The sequence below is a fragment of the Genypterus blacodes genome, unplaced genomic scaffold (assembly GCF_046128005.1).
Source record: "Genypterus blacodes isolate CSIRO-AG114 ecotype Tasmania unplaced genomic scaffold, CSIRO-AGI_Gbla_v1 ptg000021l_1, whole genome shotgun sequence".
In the NCBI taxonomy this organism is placed as follows: Eukaryota; Metazoa; Chordata; class Actinopteri; order Ophidiiformes; family Ophidiidae; genus Genypterus; species Genypterus blacodes.
In genome coordinates, this window is record NW_027466834.1 from 7,526,805 (window position 1) to 7,540,492 (window position 13,688).

Below are 13,688 nucleotides of genomic sequence, written 5' to 3' on the forward strand. Positions count from 1 at the left end.
GTGGCTAATTTATATTGATTGACTTAAAGCGACGTGGTGTGTGTGTATGTGTGTGTGTGTGCCAACTTTTGCAAACTGCACCCGGTGAACCTGCGCGCGGGGCATGACGCATATATGTACTGAAACATGCAAGTACAGAGTGGCGCGCGCGCACACATGTAGGGACGCGCGCGCCGACACACCCGCGCGCCCACTCAACCCACACACACACACACAGACGTGCACGCGCCCTATCGTTTATAGCAGCCGCACACGCTTGCGGTTTATGAGATAGCTTTCTAGGAAATTTGATGCAGCCGTGAATTTTCTTTTTTTTTTCTTTTTTCTTTGCGTAATCTTCAGTTAAAGATAAACACTAAGTCACCCAGATGAGACTAAAAAATAAACTGATCCCTGCTTTGAAAACGGCATTTTTTTTATGATGTAATAATTTACATGGATAAACAAGCAGGTGCGGAAACGGTGGCGGGAGTGGCGATCATTGAGAGAGATAATTAAAAAATGACTGCCAGACGCAAATGAATGGCTCACATACAGTCACAAAGAGAATGTGCTGGGTAAATATGTTAATCCCCCCCCTCCTATTCTCAGTCAGCTTCAAAGAGAGGAGCCGTGAATGAAGCGAGACTTCAATGCGTAAGGGGAAGGTTGGGGACTGTAGTCTTCAGCGTCTTTACACTTGTTAATTTCCATCCAGCTTGTTGGCTGCATGGCGATGCTTGTGAGGAAAGTGGGGGGAAATGTCTCTTTAAAGTTTTTTTTTTTCTTTCCCAGTCTAAATTGTTTCCTCCTCCCTGTGTCACTATTTGCATAGCCAATAGTTCCTCAGCTCTCGACCGAGCCTGTGCGATTGTTACTGGGCAGACTTCCTCTATATACCTTCCTGTCTCTCTCTTTTCTCCTCCTCGCTTCTGCAGCTCATTGATCAGTCTCACCTCCGAATGGAAGCTCAGGGTGTAGAGATGGACATCTGAGAAACATGAGGGACATCAAGCTGGAGGGAAGTTTACCCCAACTCCTGTGTGGCCAGAAAGGATGAAGAGAGGCACTTTAGTTTCACCTCAACAGCAGAAAACATCCCTAACTCTATAAAAGCCGAATACTGAATGAAACAACCCTGCTACTGCCAAAACAATGCTTCCAAAAATCACGAAAAAAATCATAAAAAATATTCTAGTATCAATTCAACACGAAAAATGCGAAATTACTACGTTTCTAATCAAATGTGATATAAAAGTGAACACATTGCTTCTCCAATTTCACCTCTTTTTGCAGTGTAACACAATTAAGTGTCTATTAAAGCGATGACAGGAGAATATACGAATAATGCAAAATAAATGATAATCATTCTAAACTGAAAATAAATAAATATTTTTCTTCTTTTTCTTATTAAAACAGCCTATTTGATTGGATGCGGGGCTGAATGAGGCTGTGCTGGAGGCAGGTGCTCCTCATCCTCCACACATACTGCCAACAGCTGGAAACATCTGGAAACGCCAGCAACGCACCAGAAACATCCCGACACACACTTACATAATAAAATAACAACAATAATCTAACTATATCACACCACAATCGATTTGAAAACAACCGATATCATCACTAACATTATTATAATACAAAACCATCTTTATTTCATTCAATATGATAGAGAGAAGATCAGAAATAAAAATAATTGTTTGTTGTAAATATTAATGTCGCTATTTCTAAGATGCTTAATCCGATTATGTTTTAAAATAACATGTCAAGTGGCAACTATCCATCAATTCAAACACTTTCCCTTAATTCACGTTTATTTCAGCGTCCTCGGCTCGTTTCATGTCGGGATCTTTGACTCCTGTGAGTGAGAGGAGACGCAGCGGCGCTTTATTTCCCCGGAAACATTCAATTACCATGTGACGGTAAAATGGAACACGCCCCACAGGCTGTAAACCTGCAGGGGTGTCGCAGCTATACACAGCACACACTTCTGACAGGGACGAGGACATGCTGGGCAATCAAATACATAACGTTCGAGTCCTCTGCATGTGTGTTACACTGTAAGAAACATCCGGCGGGTCCGACCTGCTTCACTCTGGTCTGCTTTGATTGAGGGACTACAGATGTTTCAATTCCTCCCCCAAATGCGCGAAAAATGCACTTTAAACTAAATATATGAATCACAACTCGAGAAGCTCAGGATTGAATATTAAAATCAATGTTTTGTAAATGTTTGAGATGTTTTTTTTACAGTGCAGGATGGAATGAGTCACCATCTCCACACCTTACAGAGAGAGAGAGAGAGAAAGGGAGTTTAAAGCTCCGTTACATAGAGCAGACACGTGAAGGCATCAGGCTGGTGACTAACGATGATGATGAAAATGATGGTGATGGTGGTGGTTTGCGTGTTTTCTTCTATTACCGACAGTGAGATGGGATCATAACGACGAGAAAACAAACAATCAAACTGTCCCTCACATGAAGAGCAAAAGAGTCTGAGGGGAATTTGTCAGACTAGTGTTGAGGTTGTGAGATGACAGGAGGACACATTTCAGTGTGTGTGTGTGTGTGTGTGTGTGTAAGAGCCAGACAAACACATCATGCATCCCCAATCAAGCATTTGAAGTTCCTCTCATCTGCATGTTCTATGAATTTGTCATAAAGGCTCCAGAGGTTTGTGGCACATGTGACTCATGCAGAAAAAAAAAAATCTAGATCTTATTTTATCTCAAAAAGAACACAGAAATAATTCACTTTTATGTGACAATTTCCCACATATGAAGTGTTCAAATCTACACCTGTAAAGAACTGTTCAAACCCATGACATCACTATACAGGATGTTCTCCAATCAGAATGCAGTGATAGTTTAAGAGGAAATAAAGAACACAAAGCTCATTTTTTTCTCATTTTTTTTTATAAATGTGATTTCAGGCTTTTAATGCGATCACAACTCTCAAAAAAAGCTTCAAACACAATCTGAAGCTGCACACCTGCTTCAGCTCCAAAACAGGAAATACATCCATTCTGATCAAATTCAAACATTAATAATATTCAGAAAAAATGTTATTACAGTACAAGATGTCTGTGTTCTTTCAGGTAACCAAGGAAACCAGATGTATTCAACCAATCCGGATGAAGCAAAGTCACATGTTGTATTTGTGTATATTCCACCTCCACCTATTCATTTTAAATGACACACTCATCTCCAGTGTTTTCACAGTTTACATGTTATTATGTTCAATTTCACTGCAGGTAATGTAAGGAATAATTTTTTGAATATTTCTGAGGTGAGATATGACTTCACAAATATTACAGATTATTGTTAAATAGCCAAAGACCTGATTTAATTGATTGAAATTAATTCTCAGATTTAATTGTTTGTAACTAAACAACACGAGTAAAATTAAGCAATTGATGTTTAAAATTCACATGTGGTCATTTATTCATTTTCTGGACGATAAATTCCATTGATTTCTGTTTAATTTGGATTTTATGGAGAGAAACCAGAGAGAAATCTGTCACTGTTGGAAGAAGCAGCAGTTGTTGGGCAAAAAGGTGGAAATCAGAGGAGAGGAAATACATTTAACCATGATGATTGGAATTTTGTACTCTACTCAAATATCTTCACACGCATGTACACTCACAGTATAGAGCTAGAATAATAGAAGTGTGTGCAAGAAAAGCAAGAAAAGCAAGTTTCTTCCACCTGAGCAGCAGCAGGTGAGCTCAGGGTTTCACTCATTTCCTCCTGTTAGCTGACCATCTCAGCCTCACACACACTGCTGATGTTAAACACTGATATCAGACCACATTAAGCAACAATTCATTCAAAAGATTAACACATAAAACAACAAGGTTTTGGCTAAAAAACGGTTTAATCTTCATCTGCTACTGTATGATGTTTTCAGATGAATCTATAATCAAATTTCTTCCTGATCAAAACATCTTTCGAATGCTCGCCTTTTCCTGCTTTGGCTGTATTTTTCTGTGGTTGAACAACTGCAGATGTGTGCGCAAAACAACAACAATACAGAGAGAAGTTACTCATCCACGAAAACAAAAACAGCAGACTTCATGCAAAACTTCACCGGCAACACTTTGCTCCAGTAAGTCAATCGTTTGACCTCGTCGCATCACAAGCAGCTTGACACACACACATACACACACACACACACGGATGAAACACACACACGCGCGCGCGGATGGCGTCGTCCAAGCTTCAGTGCCTCCTGCTGCGACCCACTGACACATGAAACACATAGTGGATCAGCGTTTCAAGCTGTAAACACAAAATCCTTCCTGTTCAGCAGTCAAAGTGGCTGAAATCAAATGATGAAGTCTAACGTTCGCAGCTCTACACTGCAAAACAACAATCACAATCCCGACACACACACAGGAACACACACGTCGGGACCTTAAACTACTCCAAATGCATCAAATCCTAATCATTATGCCATTGTTATATCCCCGAAAATTCCCTGTTGATACTACAAATAAGAATCCAGGTGAATGTCTCATCAGCAGGACAGACCGGAGACACGTCCCCCCCATCCTGAGGTGATGGAATGCGTCTTCTTTTGGAGAGGACGTGAGCCCTTGCAGGAGTCATTCAGCCCATCCCTGATGTCTCCACTGAGCACCTGTGGGATCTCTCTGAACCCTCTCCATGACTGATGGTACAACAATGCAGCTTTGGCATTGAGCGCTCACTCTGCCGTCTTCCCTCAGACTCCCTCAGAAATTCTTTACGCAAACATGTCCTCCCAAATTCTTTGAGTCGTGCCCTTATCTCATTAACTGGAAAAAGAAACAAGAGCAGGCGAGAAACGTAAAGAACAAAGGAAGTCTTGATTGTTGCTATTTGGGAAGACTAAATCGTCCCGATGCTGAGAGAGGACGTCTGAGAGAGGACGTCTGAGAGAGGACGTCTGAGAGAGGACGTCTTCCTGAGCTCAGACAGAGGACACAACAAACAGCTCTCATCACACAGACGTTCTAATGTGTGATGAAGCTCAATACTTAAACTCAAGCTACTTAATATTTCACAACTAGTTTCACCCTGTTGGCCGATGAGCAGCTGTACTACAGAGTTCAGTGGCTTGCTCAAAGGAACTCCGACAAAAGTCCTGTCTCCTTTCCCACCCAAGGAGGATTTCAATAAGTAACACTGCTGCCTTCATCGTTTGTCTTTCTTCACCAGTCTCCTGACCTAAATAAGCTAAAAAAACACAAAGGTGACATCAAGTTTGATTGAAAGGATTTGACTGAAACCTTTCAAAAAATGTCTGTCTTTCCTTTGAAACTGTATTAGTTGTTACTTCTGTTACTCCGACTAATAATATTTCGATTTGAGTCACTTTCACTCACATTAAGGTGAATTCAATCTCGTTCCTAGCGGATGAGGAATAGGCACAACAAGAAGCGTTGTGTGTTTGCGTTGTGGCAGACTTACACCAGTCTCCAGGTTAGTCCCTGCATCTTCAGGTGAAGTACTTCCTAATTTAACTCCAAGGCGGTGTGAAAGCGCCGATACACTTCTGTTCAAACTGAACAAACAGCCTCATGTTCCCTTTATGTGACAGACAGTCTGCGACGTCTCAGACACAATCAGCCCTTCACGTCACAGTGAAGGCATCATTAATAACCAAAAGCAGCCTTGTGCTTGCATCTCAATCTATCACAGACATCAGTGACAGCGCGTGGACAGACAAATGGCTCTCTGCACAGACGGTGGACGCTGTGTCACTCGGACAATGAGCTCGTCTGGTAGCTCTGGCCAAACCTTTAGCTAACACCAGAAACAACCGTCTGGTACTCATTTACCTTTTCCTCTGACCCCCCCTCCCCCCGCCCCATTTCTTCATCCCCGCCCTCCTCCCTGCGTCCATCTCGTCCCACTTTCACATGCGTGACCCCGTCTTGTGAACTCCACCAACAACCTTTCATGCGGTTGTCAAATCTGGACCCATGCGCCCTGATAGTGAGATGCAAAGCGACGTCCATGTTTGGTCGGAGATTTCTTCTTTCATTGTTGTTTTTTTCCATTTCTTTTTGTTTCACACACTCGTTTCCACATAACATCAGCGAGACTGGAGGCGACCTGTTCCTAAAGAGAGCTCAGCTGCTGCTGCTGTGTCTCTTCCCCGCGAGCTCCTCCAGGATTTTCCCATGTTCATATCACTAGCCCTTGAGTTTGTCACTCACGCAACAGCTGCTTGCTGATATCGCAGCACAGCCCGAGCCTATTGCTCTCCCTTCTTTCACTGCGCACACCAAGAACAAAGCCATTGTTAATCCAACTGGGTCCTTGGTGCAGAATGCAAGGACTTCTGGGGGCAGGTTTTGTACCTCAGGACTGCATTTTTGCACAAAAAGGACATTCAGATTGTTTCCAAATTGTGTCTGTTGGGTCCTGCGGGGAGGATCGGCACACTGAGGACTTCCACCTGGGACCACAACAAGCTCAGACTAAAACATGCTGGACTTGAGGTCAAGGAGAGCTCACGGCGGCGGGGGCTTATCGATGAAGCTCACCCGTCCACCACAGAACACCCAGACAGAATCAACTTGGAGTCAAACCACTCCAACAAATTGTTTAATCTATGATTCAAACAAAGAGAAGCTATTTTGAGGGTTGTAACCTGAGAAATTAACTATATAATTACCAAACGACCCAAAACTGAGAATATAGGTGAACTCACCACTACAATTCCTGTAAGAGTCCATGTGAACATGTGAGCACACAGAAGCCTCCACATGCACACACACATGCATGCACGCTGGTACTGTGCTGCTGCTGTTGTCCTTGTTTCTTTATCTCCGCTGCAGATGGTGACAGGTGGCACAAAGGATGTCAACACATGCGCGGCAGAGATGAGAACAAGATTACTGCAGCAATAAGGGTGTGTGTGTGTGTGTGTGTGTGCCACCCGCTGTGACTGCATCAGGTGCTCACCTATCTGCTGTCACCAATAATAATGTGAAGAAGAGCTTAATATAGCAGCGGGTAAGGAAGAGACTGATGCAGATGCAGAAAGCAGAAACAGAGCACCTGATGTTTTTTTTATGCAGACAAAACCAATAAAGACAAAGAAAAAATCTCTCTCTCTGTCTCTCACACACACACATGGAGCGTGTGATCTTCTCAGTGATCAGTGATAGAGACAAATGAGGGGGCCCACCACGGTGTCTCCCTGTGTAGAAGTGCAGCTCTGCTCTCTGCTTCATTACAGCACCACCCATGAATGTGCACCATCCTCCCCTCCAACAGGCTGCAATAATCTGATCCTTTTGGGAAACTGAGGTGTTGGACTGTAATTTATAGGCCGTATCTTTCAAGTCTTTCCATGGGCTCCGCTGGTGGCGTCAGCCCTGAGCCGCTGAGTGTGTTTAACGGCTACATGTGTCGCACCCTATCTGCCTCTGTGAGTGGCACAAAGGTAAAGGGAAGCTTAACAGCCTGGGAAAAAGTTGAACAGTGTGAAATTACCTTGATCCAAAGATTCCTGCTGCATACCAGCCCAATGAACCCATAACAGAGCAGGCACTCAGTCAGGGAGCTCTGCCTGCAGGGAACAGCTGAGACATTACAGAGGGAGAGAGAGAGGGAAGGGGGGTGAAAGAAAGATAAATGGGAGTAGGAAAGAGGCCCACCTCCAGTAATCTCTCTATAGTCAGTGGTGGGGGTCAGGGTATATATATCTAATGTGCATCCTATGATAAAGCATGCAGGCTGGAACAACTGTGCAGGTCGGGTGTCACCGGCTCGGTGAAGTCCGACGGCACATCGTGAAGCCCTTTCATAGGGGAATCGGTCTGTGCACAAATCGGCAGCAAGAATCCACTTGGCGTCAATTTGAAATTTACTATTCAAATTGCAAATTGAATGATTTGTGAGACTTTCACTGGGATTATAATTCTCTTTACCAAAGCACATGTTTTAGAGTCAAGCGCCAACAACAGATTTGTTTTTCTCTTTGCTTCCAATTTAAGAGGCTCTTGATAATCAGAACTCCTTATGGTGCAGTGATGTCATCGTAAAATGACATCACTCAAACATGTTTCATATTAAACAACAACGTCAACACAATTCATCCTTGTCCTATCAAATCAAAAACAAATATCCAATTCATTCTTGCTTCCATTGTATGAATAAAATTTCTACAATTTTGGTTTCTCAAATACTGAAGCATATTAATTCTTATGAAAAGAATGAAACACATGCTGAATCTATGATGACACTATAAATAGATACAATAGAGCAAATACATTTATTTATATCTTAAATTCTTTCTACTCTTGTATTTGTCCCGTTTATCATCATCATCTCACCATGAAAGCTCATTATGTAACAAATTTGAGGTCCCACTACTGAATCGACATCATTTCGACTTCAGCACCTGTTACACTTAAAGGGTGAGTCCACTCATTTTCACATTACATTGAGTTTATTGGGGGAAAACGTCTTTATAAAGGCTTTTGTAGCTGTAGAGAAACATTTCAAAAGCATGGAACATCATGTGTTTCACTTCCTGTTGGGACTGAAATCATAGAATTGAGTTCATGTGACAAACACGCAACTCAACCAAGTGATGAGATCTCCGTTAACACACCATACTGTGTTTTGAATTCACATGTGTGTGTGTGTTTGTGTAGATTTTGAACAATACTGGGTGTGATGCATGAACCAAACACCCCCTGCATCACTGTATCTCCATCCCTGTGTGTAAACAGTGGAGTGTATTTCCATGTGATGCCACCCAGATACAGTGAGTCACGTGCAGACAAATACCAGCATGACTCATTAGACACTAATTGATAATGTGCAAAGAAGAAAAAAGCGCTTGTTGTTATTATGCTGCGTTAAGAAACAACTGTTGAATAGATACCATCTGGCTGCTGTTTGTCATTTGTACAGGAAATCCCCACTTCTAAATTGGATAAGAATGCTTTTGGTGAATAACTTCACCACAACACAACCCTTTATTCCAGCTGAGGTCACTTAAACTCTGGGGATGACACAATCCTTCGGCTCATGTCAGAGATGAAGGGAGGTGAAGAGAAAGTTAACAAAGAAGAGTTGATTCTTTTTTTTTGGTGTTTTCTTCTGCTGCGTATTTGACAGCAATTAAATCTATGACAAGGCATGAAAAGTTGTATGATTTAAACATACAGACCTCTTAAACCTTCAAGTGCACACTTAAGGGTAGAAACTCATTCCATGCGTCTGTGTGTTGTTTCAAACTAAGGACTAGGAAGAAGAAAGAAAACTAAGAAGGATGCAACGTGATGTGTCGCCAAAATCGATGAATCATTCAACTTTAACAACAAAGACACGGAAACTTAGGGGGGCAATCAAGAGAGTAACGCATCAAATATTTTCTTTTGTTGATCTAATGACAGAGGGGGATGCCACGCCTGTGAATGAAACACTAGCTACATAAATCAATTCTTTTAAATGAACAGAACAGGGACTCAGAACAGAACAAGAACTCTGAGAGCTGAAGGAGACAAACTGGTTTCAGGCTAATTTTGAAATAAACAGTTCCTGTGTTTTCTGGTTGCACCTGTTTGTTGCTCGCCGGTTTATAATGAGTTTACTCCTTATCAGCATACTGTATCTAAAGCCACGCACAAACAGACAGACAGACACACAGACAGACAGACACACAGACAGACAGACAGGTTGGCTCTGGGCTTGGAGGTATTGCACGTCTACTCATGAAGCTTAAGTGCTACTGAGGTCTGCCGCCTTACCGGATACGAGCATAAGCAACACACTTTAAGCCACATCTAGAGCAAACATTGATAGGGGACGTGCCATGAGGAAATCAGGCTAATCAGGCTGATCAGGCATATGCTGAAAAACTCTTATTCCCCTTTGAATGCTCTTACACCTGCTCTTACATGTGCACACAAACTGTCTGTCCTTCTCGTAGTTCAACTTTTGCAATACTTCATCTTGATATCAGTTTCAGTCCTCTTTCTACTCTCCACCTGTGTGTTACTCTGAGCTCTGCAGGGTTACAAGAGTGACATATGTTAAGCTTTATTTCTGGCTTTATCTATATTTTCTATTTGTTTGTTAATATTTTTTACTAGTAAAGAAATCCAATGTTTTGGCCATTTATCTATTCCCACTTCGTTTTTCAGAATGCATATATAGTTGAGTTAATGTTGATCTACTCTTACATATTGACATTTTCTAAATAAGCTTGTGGCATCTTTTAAACAGTAGTTAAAGGCATGTTGTTAGTTAACACAACACTCTCATACTGATGTTTTGCAGTATTATGAGCTCTGGCAAACTCTAATAACTACCAGACAATAAAGTTTATTGAATACTAAATCTTGAAAGGTAAACTAAACTAAATGCATGACATGGCACTGATCCCTTCCTCTCCCTGCTGACCGTTACTGACCCTCTGCCAATAAGGTGACCCCAGTTGAAGAGGTTGTGCTCTTTTATCTCTGCTTACCAACGCGGAAGCATCTAAACATGCACAGGGCTGTTTTCCTGTCAACACAGCCTCGCTTTTACCACTAATCTGCAATAATTGATTTGATTAGTTCAGCAACCACCTCATGCTTCACATGTTTTTTCATTTTTTTCCCTCATTCCTCTGGCTGAGGTTGAGAACAACAGCGTGTTGTCAAAGGGTTATGCACAATCTAATTAAAGGAGGCACACTGACGCTGCTCTTCATATGTTACAATATCACCGAGGTGATTAGTGGTCACTAATGGCTGATGGTGTTTTCTTAACACACACATTACTTCAGTGAGATTAGTTAACGTTAGCAATGGAAAGTGCATGAATGATCCCCGGTTTTACACATTTTCCATCTGTATGAAGACGGATTCATTCATGTCCCATTACCTCTGGAATGTCCACTGCGGAATAAGGGAGCAACCGCACATCACAGGCTGGCATTCACCTTTCAATCACCTCCCCCCACCCCTGTAATCATGTTAGCTCATACATAATCGCATTTCAATTACTGACAGGAGTGTGACCCTTGCCTCCCAACACGCCTAATCTAATACATGTGTTTCCCTAAAAGACAGAGGGATGCCTTGTCTTCATGGAGGGAGGGGAAGAAGGAAAAGGAGCGAGCATCAACATGCTGTGTCATGCCGAAGCTATAAAAAGGGATGCAGCAGTTTTCTCCTGATTCAGCCTGGGAAGTTGGTGCTATTTTTAGCTGTATACTGTATGCGTGCCTGGATGTGATGTAAACATGAGAGGAGAGGAGAGGAGAGGAGAGGAGAGGAGTGGAGAGGAGAGGAGAAGAGGAGGTCATGTGTGTTTGTCTCTCTATCAGTCTGTGTCAGGGGCCCTATGAACTACAGGCCTTTCTGCAATTCCAACTTTCAAGAGAGTGGAGAGAAAACACCAAAGACACAGTCGGCCATAAATCTCTCTCTCTCTCTCTCTCTCTCTCCTCCCCCCCCCCCCCCCCCCCCCCCCCCCCACCGGGTAAGGTAATTCTCTTCTGCGAGACTTTCTCATCCCGTCTCCTCTCCGTCTCTTTCTGTCTCCTCCGTCTGCCTTGTCTTTCACTCTGTAATTCCCACTCTGTCACTCCGTCTCTGTGTGCTTAGCGGCCTTGTGTCATTATTATGGGCCAATTTGTGTCAATGCTAACATCCCATTCATCATGGGGGGAATGGTTTCCGCCAGGGCTCGGGGGGCTCACATACCTCACCTCTCACATTTTCACCATGGTGGCATCCGCTCCGCTATGGGGTCATAGGTCAGAGTTCCAGACCTTCTGAGTGATCACTGACTTCTCCCGACTTCTCTGCTAACCCCGACTCTCCCACCCCCATCTGTTCCTGCTCCCTCCCCTGTGAGCTCTCTTTCATTTCCAGTCTCCTACCTTCCTTCACTCATGCACTTTAGTATGACTCCTATTCTACTGGGATCAATGGAATAAAGAATTTGTCATCATGTGTATGTATATTAATGTATTTATTTCACACATGCACCTTAACACAGACCTAGATTGTGATACTCTGAAATAGTAAATACAATCTCATGTCAATGTCTTAATCAGTGTTTGCTGCCTCTGTGTGTGTTTCCTCAATGGGAGGAGCCACCTCATAGTGTGTTTAGAGAAAATGAGTTGCTGTATACTCAATGCAATGCGGAATCCTATCTCAATCCTATATAGGAATCCTATCCTATGCATGCAGCCTAATCACAGCCGGGATAAATACTCTCCGATTACCAGCACCATGTCGGTCTTCTGTGTGTCCCCGTCCCCTGAATTCCTCTACATGTCCTTAATTTATGCTTCCTCTCCTCTCTCTCTCTCTATCTCCTTTTGTTATCAAACCAAAAGGCACCAGAAAGCCAAACGCAGGACATTTGAGCAGTTGTACCTTGTATAGAATTGCTGAGGCAGCCATAGAGAGATCTGCACCATCCTCCATACATTTTGATCTCTTTCACAAGCTCTCCCCAGCACACACACCCCAGCCCTCCCCTCCCCAACACAACCCAACCCCCTATCACATCAATGGCTGACAGCCTTTCCCCTCACTAAAAACCCCTGCATGCTGGTCCATGGTTTATTTCTTATGAATGAAGGATCCAAATGAAAGTGCATTCCAGGCTTAGCCAGCCTGTGAGAGGAAACAGCTGGCTATTTGGTGAGCTCATGTCAGACATTGGCGTTTTACATACATACACGTCTCACAGTGACAGTGGTTAAGGGGACATTATGTCTGAACCTGGTCGTTGCCATTGTTATTTGTGAGTTGGAACACTTTTTGGCAATAGTAACAGTTCACGTCGAAGGAACTCGGACGGAACCACAGAAAGTGTTTCCCTATGACAAATTAACTTCAATCCATAGGACTTCTTCATGGATATCTAGCTTTGTTAACCTCCTTAATGCCTTCTCACATCAGTTTGCAGCTTGTGCAATATCCCTGATGTGGAGTAGCTGAGAGAATGTTGTAGAGTTATGCGGGGTATTGTAAGGAAAAATAGTACCTGAAAATAAATCCCAAAGAAAACTGATTTTAAAGGGCGTTAGCATCATTATAGCATAACACAGTTCTATATTTGTGCTACTGCAGGAAGAGCACAGGGTTCCACTCAAGTTTGGACATAATTTCTCAAAGAATCGTCGTTCATAAACACATTACATCATGGAGTATTCTATTATAGTAAGAGTAAGAATATTAATGAGAGCCAAAGAAAGACAAAGAAGGGAAACATGAAGAATGACAAAAAAAACAAATGTGCTCCCGTGTCACAGGCGGGCTGGTTTACAGGGACAACATGGGAATGCATTTTGAACTGCAACCAGCACCTGAGGTTGCTCCTCCTGTGAACTGTAGCTGAGGAGGACAAAGGAGGGATTGATGCTGATGTCAGGGTGAGAGGTCAGAAAGGAGACATATGATCTACTGTGCTAGGCTCTTTATCTCAAACATGTCCGTGTCAAAACCATCTCCTGGATAATTCTGTTTCCTGTGGAGAACATGGTGAACAAAGTAAGTTGTGTACATTTTTAGCCGCTCGCTAAACGCCAACCATCAGAGGTCCACAACGAGAGCGAGGATCAGGATCGCGCAAACTGTAAGTGCGACTTTTTGAGCTTTCCTGCAGTAGCTTGAAAACACGACGCAGAGCTGAAAGGATCCTTGTTGTTGTGCAGTTTTCCTTACTTGTTTAGGCATGGTATTTGCTGTA

At 42.8% G+C, this 13,688-nt stretch overlaps 1 protein-coding gene across 3 annotated transcripts in view; it reads right to left on the minus strand.

Annotated features, from left to right (window-relative positions):
- ccnd2a (cyclin D2, a) overlaps positions 1 to 13,688 on the minus strand; it is a 130,008-nt gene that overhangs the window by 22,226 nt on the left and 94,094 nt on the right. Inside the window, exons 3-4 of one of the 3 annotated variants that reach the window (XM_076141858.1) lie at positions 7,470 to 7,558; positions 936 to 1,018 (exon numbers count right to left, since the gene is read on the minus strand). The exons of 1 other annotated variant lie outside the window; for it this stretch is intronic. The gene's annotated coding sequence lies outside the window, so the exon portion shown is untranslated. The remainder of the gene's footprint in view (positions 1 to 935; positions 1,019 to 7,469; positions 7,559 to 13,688) is intronic. One more of the 3 variants, XM_076141857.1, reaches the window with a different exon arrangement.